Raw genomic sequence first — 7,031 nt, forward strand, 5'->3', positions numbered from 1 at the left:
CTGAGCTGTAATACGGAGAGAACAGCAGCAGGAAGGACACATCCTCATTGAATGGAGATAAACCGGGAGCAGACGTGGTTTCCAGCTACGGCCATCCTTTAAGAGGCCTGATCTTTATTCTGCTCAGTTTCTTTGGTGGGGTGGCAATAATCCTAGCTGAGTGTATATTATCATATGCTGTATATCTATATACCTTTTCTTTTTTACAATGATTCACACACCTCTGTTAGCCTGACCATGAATAACACAATTGCAAGGGGTTCACGGGATAACAGAGACGTTATATCCAGATGGAGGGTGCGAGAGACCCAAGCTCTGTGATAAATTAGGTGCTTGACCTGCAGGCAGCAAAAATAATAAAACCCGCCACTCTCAATCACTGTATTTCCATTGCTTCGGTGAGTCATAGAGCGCTAGCTCTGCCGTAGTTTGTAAACTTGACGCTACTTTGAGTCATAGACAGGCAGCTTCAATTGTGTTCATTTATCGAGGGCTCAGCCAACAGAGTCATTATTCACCAGTTGTCATGGAAATGAGGAGCGATATTCCTCAAAAACCACAAATCAGACAATAGGCGGTTTATATCTTAATTATAACCGTCAGGATGCAGACGATTCCTTGTAATGTCCTACTCTGCGATTTAAAGAGAATATATCACATTCTTCTAGTTATATTCTGCTAGATAATCTAGACGTGAGCTGGCGCCTTTACAGGTTTCCAAAAAAGTGCATGCGGTAAGAATTCTGAAGGAGAGGGGGGCTGCAGAGGTCAAGTCAGGGGTATATGTATGGTGGGGGGGTAACAAGGTCAACCCTTCCTCTCCTAACTCATATGATGTGTATGGGGGGGGGGGGGGGGCCTCTTGAGTCAGCCATGATGGCAGATAAAGAAGGATCAGGCTGTTGGATTTCAACATGCCCGATCCTTTTGATCTGAGAAGAGATAAGCCACTGCCAGAGGTGTGCTCAGCCTACATGAGCGTGCATGTTTATGGGGGTCAGGAGAGATACAGTAGCTGAGGCCAAGTGAGCATTTGACCAACAGCTATCTAATGTGCATTGATGACCTCTGTTATGGCCTTTCTCTGTTCAGACGCCACAAAGGAAAACTTAAAGGGGTTGTCCCAAGATTTAAAATGATCCCTACAAGATAGGGGATATGTCGGTGGGGGTCTGACCACTGATCATGAGAATGGGTGCCTGTGTACCCATATGTATGCAGAGGTGATCGAGCATACACAGTGCCATTCCATTCATTTCTATCCACAAAAGATGACTCCATTCAAACAAGGAGGACCCCTGTTCTCATGATCGGTAGGGTCCTAGTGGCTAAACTCCCAATGATTGATAGACGACAACCCAATTTTAGAAGGCAAAGAACTTGGTGAACTCCATCGCTGCACGAAAAGAAGAATGGAAACGGAGGCGCAGCATCAAAAAACGAATCTCTGATCCCCAGAATATATTAGGAAATTAATTCATACAGTTATGTGCTCAGTGTAGCAGCACAATCTATGTAAACTGTATGACGACATTCCGTTGTCTGCGTCACATCCAATATCTTTCAACCACGCTGGACAAAATCCTCTGGTAAGGGGTTTGGCTCATCCTGAAACGCACTGTGATATTATATGAATTGCAAATTTCTGAACAGAGAACATAAACTTCTCTACCATCAGTGTTTTTTCCTTTTTTTTTTTTTTCTTGAAGTCTTGCCTCTGTACAGGCCCATGTCTGCATCTAGCATTGGAAATAGAGACTGTTCATAAACCACAGGTCACACTATAGATAAGCGACACGCGCTTTTTAATTTGCACCATCTACAAGTCACAGCAGAGAAAACAATCTGAAATAGATGTGTATTTTCAGTTTCTGGATTATTTGAGGCTGATATACGCAGTAAATAATTGTTTCTTGACTAGGTGCTTCTTTGCCATCTGTTCTGTATAATCACCCCGGTAATTTACAGATGGATCTTGTGCCAATTTATTCCAGACAGCAGCAACGCATATTCATCAAAGTCTGTCGGTTAGGAAATGTGCGCAATTCATACCGTAAAAAAAAGCCACAGATTTAGGTACCTCTCTTTATCATGTCAGGTGGGCAACGAAGTAACGGAATAACTGAATCCCTAAAATTATCATGGTAAAGTATAACCTCCCCTAAGCATCGAGAACCTCATGCTATCCATCTATAGTTACCTACCATCCAAAACCTACATTATTGCACAGGAGGGCTAACAAATCATCGAGATAATGGATTTATCTAAGGCTACTTTCACACTCGCGTTGTTAATTCCAGTATTGAGATCCTCTGCCGGATCTCAAACGAATCCGTTTTGATTTTACACATCAGGAAGCATCCGTTCGGTTAGGATGCGGTTGTGTGAAATCAAACCGGAAAGAAACTGATCCATCAATAAATACATTGAAAGTCAAAAGGGGACTGTGAGGAATATGGATTAATATTTACTGTCAGCCATGTCCTCACACCCCTATTTGCTGACAGATAACAGAGGTAGTGAACTCCCCAGGAGGGCCCTGCTTCAAAGCCCCAGCCCTGGCTGTCATTTGATTCACCTCTTGGCCTGTTCATCAGTGTACATGCAAAATAAGTTCCCACCCCCCCAGCCATCTGAGTGTCAGCTGGAAAGAAAGAAAGCCCCAGGGGTCCAGGCTTCAAGGAGGCCCCAGGTGGAGAAGGTCACACCTCAGTCAACCAGTTTGGAGCCAAGCTAAATCCTGCAGGAAAACCCCCAGCCGGAGGTATCAGCTCTTGCGCAGGATCAATGATACCTCCCAGACATGTTGGCACCTACCTTTCATAAGGAATTATGATTCACCAGGCCATCTTACATATTTGTGTCTTGGTGGCCACGAGGTACATGCCCATGGTCTTTGTTTAATGGGGCTATGTCAGGGAAGGGAGATATCCATATCTCCCCATAGAAACCACATAACGGTACCAGGTTTGGCCTCTACTTGTAGCCAGAACCCAGGCAGGTTTGTTGGTCCCAGAACCATCTCCCTGTGACCCTCTGGTCTAGAGCTATGAACCCTACAGGGTTTTGTGGGTCATTTGCTGCCAGCCCAGAAGAGGGGGAGTTGACCCCTCCCTCAGGCCAGGAGGGGAGGGGCCAGCTACAGGTTAAAAGGCTTGTGCCAGCGAGCGGGCGGGTCTTTCAGGGGACCCAGGAACTAGCTCAGATCACGGCCCTTCATGTGGACTGCAGCAAAGAACACCTCACCACCAAAAGGAACTTTCATCTACCCGGTAACTGACTTTTACACTGCTTAACCCTGTTGTACCGATATAATCAATCTGTATCTGTAACCTCAGACCACTGTATATATTCTCTGTGTATATTGTGTTAAATCTAGTGTGCCCTTACGGCGATTAAATATATAATTTAATCTTGTGCTATCTTGTATCTCGATCACGAATCCCCACGTCCGTGTTTTGGCCTAGTTATAAGCTACCGCGGGTTGGTTTCTCACCCTATATAATCCCGTCAGCAGACCGGGCTTATATCAAACGAGAAGCTGGTGGCAGATTTTCCGGGCTGAGACAGCGCTGTTTTCACTGCGGCAGTGAAGAGGCTCTCTCAGCTTGTTGCCTCTCTGGGCCCGCGTGGACAGGAGGTGTGTGTGTAAACTGTACCAAGCGGATCTTACCTGCTCCTCTGGAGGGCGCAACGTCACGTTTTTGGTAACCAGGGACAATACCGCGCCTCGTGAGCTCGACGTAGTTGACGTCAAGCGGGCACGAGGTGTGGTATTCTTCACAGTGACGGATCTGGTTTTTTAGGCTTCTAAAAAAATGGATCCGTCACCATTAATTTACAGTACATTGTTTTCAGTGCCGGATCTCTTTCCATTCAGAACGCATGAGGACTAAACTGAAAGGTTTTTTTTCCGGTACTGAGATCCTCTGCCGGATCTCAATACCAGAAAACAACAACGCAAGTGTGAAGGTTGCCTAGGGCACATGATGATAGAAGCTGGTTTCTTCCCGAAAGAGCGCCTCTCTGTTTTATGGGTTATATTTGGTATTGCAGCCCAGTTCCCTACAGAAATAAAAACGATGGTTCGTGTGAACAATCTATGGCAATAATCTCAGTGAGAACACTGCAGAGTTTGTTAGAAGTAGGTCAGTTCTTCCAATACACACATGTGGCGAAACTCGCGCCGCTCTCCTGCAACAGAGGATTCCGAAATGATCACAAAGGATCACCGTTTATCCAATACTTGTAAGCAATATTGTTTCCCCGCTGCCGTCAATCAGATCATGCCGTTGGCAATGGTAACAGCCAAACACCTTTCGCTCACATCCCCAGAAGCAGTGTTGCAAAACTCGAGTTGGGCAGGACCCGCCACATGTTGATGGCGTCAGCTTGAGCCGCATTTCACCTGCTTTTAATGCTTGTCCTGTCGCAGTTTTGTTTCGCTATTGGAGGCGCACATCTCTTACTGATCTGGCTGAGAAGCAAGACAGGCTGGCCATGAACTTGCAAGTATTGGATAGACTGTGATTATGAACATCTCTGACTGCTCTTTTGGAGGAGAGTAGTGTCCATCCAGACACGAGAGGTCCACACATAACATAAAAAGGCAGCTGCGGATTTTGCTATGGATTGGCGGCAAAAGCTGTATACATTACATACAGTTTTTGACGCAAAAATGGCTGTGGATTTCACGCTCCCATTGCAAAGGGTGAGATCCCCAGCATAGCTTAACCTACTGAGGATTTCAAATCCACACCTCAGATAAATTTTTCTCTACATATTTTTACGTTGCGTGCGGATGACATTTCTAAAAACCACATCCACTTTGCTAATACTGTACAATACTGCAGATCTGCCACATGAAACTCCCCAACAGCAAAATCACAGCTTTTCAGTCTGGTGTGAACCTACCCTTAAAGAGGTTATAATGATTTTGAAGCAAGTGCCCGCAGTCTGTCCCCTGAAACAGAAGATTCATACTCCCCTGCTGTCTGCCTCACCGTGGTCTCCATCTTACAGTCCCCGCGCTGTTTTCACCTGCCAGTGCATAGCCACGGTCTCATGCACCACTCCAGGCAATGACTGGCTTCAGCGGTAATGTGGCCACTAGCAGCACGTCACTGCTGAAGCCAGTCCTTGGCTGGAGCGGTGGATGTGACCATGCCCGTGCACCACCAGATATAAACAGTGTGGGGTCCAGTACATGAAGACACTGGAGGCGGCATGGCAGCAGGTGAGTATGAATCTTCTGTTTCAGGGGACAGACTGTGGGCACTTGCTTAAAAATCTAAAAGAGGACATTTTATCAGTTTTTACGATACCTCACACTGTTCCCTAGATATCGCTAATTTGTTTCATGATATGCTCCTCCACTGCGCCGCTGTGCCCCTCGTTCTGTTTAGGCGTCCTGTATGCTAATTAATAGCATCGGAACAGGGAGGAGGAGACATCAGCTTTTCTCCAATCACAGAGGAGCGCGCCACGGCCATTGAGAAAAAAACAGCTCACCTTCTCCCTGGCTGTGACGCGCTCCGCTATGATAGGACAGCGCCACAGCCAGATAGAAGAGACGCCCACTGAGAAAAGCTGATGTCTCCTCCTCCCTGTTCCGATGCTATTAATTAGCATGCAGGGCGGCTAAACAGATGATGGGCACAGCGGCGCAACGGAGGAGCATATCATGAAAAAAATTAGCAGTCAGGGGGAAAACTACAAGCAATGAAAAAGATGAGTCATGTGCATAGCATCTATTTACTACCGAGTACAATATATATACAGTACAAAAATGCAAACATTTTAAGCATGTGTGGGAAACATGCTACAAAGTAAGTAAGAATGCTTTCAAAAATAGAACAGTTAATAGTTTAAATGTAAATGTATTCTGCAGCAGGATGACGACCCCAAACAGTATCCATCATGAAGTCCCATCAGGGAGGAGCCTGATTGGCTGCAAATTTATTCTGCAGCAGGGCAATGACCCCAAACATACAGCCAATGTCCTTAGAGGGGTTGTCCGAGTTATTTGTTTGTACTTTGCAAGTTTCTAACTAATCAAATGTAAGGGCTTTACAATTCACTTACTTTATCTCCAGTTGCTGCTTTCTCAGATTTCACTGAGGGTCACATGACCTGTGATGTCATCTTCTCTCCCTGCTCTGATGATGTTTCATACACAAGCCTGAGAGAGCAGGTCTGTGTCGGTGCACCAGAGGTCACTGTGCTGGCCACGCCCCTCTGCACTGTTGTCTGCCCTGTGTCTCCCTCCCACCGGATTCTTCATGAAAGATTAACCCCTTCTGCAACACAGACTCAGGGCCAGAGGTGTCCTCCTGAATTCAACATGATGATGATATAGTTTCATACGGTATTTTGTCCCTCACTGTGGTATTTGGTTCTGCTGAGTCGGAATTTTGTCCTTCACTGTGGTATTTGGTTCTGCTGGGGCGGTATTTTGTCCTTCACTGTGGTATTTGGTTCTGCTGGCACAGTATTTTGTCCTGCACTATGGAAATGCTGACCCTGCCTACTTCTGTTGTCCTCACCTTCTTGTATTCCTACAACATGGGGCCATTTTTAGTTTTTTTTTCCAGAGCCACTTTAAGTTCCCAGTCCACCCCTGCCCACTAGAAACTGTCTACCGCAATATGAGTCCAAGTATCTAAACTGCTGATGGTTACCTATGAACAGCTTCTAAATACTTTAACATAGCTATTTCCCTGATGCATAGAAAATATCATTTCCTGTTAATTTCAGGCTGATTTCACCCTCCGTCGGCTCTCATGTTCCAGGACTACACTGCATTTAGTGGAACTAAAATAACACATTTATGTAAATTAACGGTTTCCATCCCCAAACCAGTAAATAAGCTAAATACATTGTATCACTCATCCGATCTCTCCTGTGCTGATTCTATCATAACTGATTTGGACAGAGAGATATTCCGAACAGGTGTCAGAGCTGGAATCCTCTCGGTCTTGGCATAATTCGGTTATTTAGTGATGAAAATCAGGACGGGTCCAAGAAGTGTC

General features: G+C 45.6%; 1 long non-coding RNA gene across 1 annotated transcript; it reads right to left on the reverse strand.

The window, feature by feature from the left end:
- Positions 1-2,322: 2,322 nt before the first annotated feature.
- On the reverse strand, positions 2,323-6,609 carry LOC120981039. Its single transcript, XR_005774613.1, has 4 exons — positions 6,600-6,609; positions 5,452-5,461; positions 5,087-5,089; positions 2,323-2,444 (listed from the first exon to the last, which is right to left on the reverse strand). It is a non-coding gene; the product is annotated as an uncharacterized LOC120981039 (long non-coding RNA).
- Between the last annotated feature and the right edge of the window lie 422 nt (positions 6,610-7,031).

This window comes from Bufo bufo, chromosome 10, assembly GCF_905171765.1.
Source record: "Bufo bufo chromosome 10, aBufBuf1.1, whole genome shotgun sequence".
Lineage (NCBI taxonomy): Eukaryota > Metazoa > Chordata > Amphibia > Anura > Bufonidae > Bufo > Bufo bufo.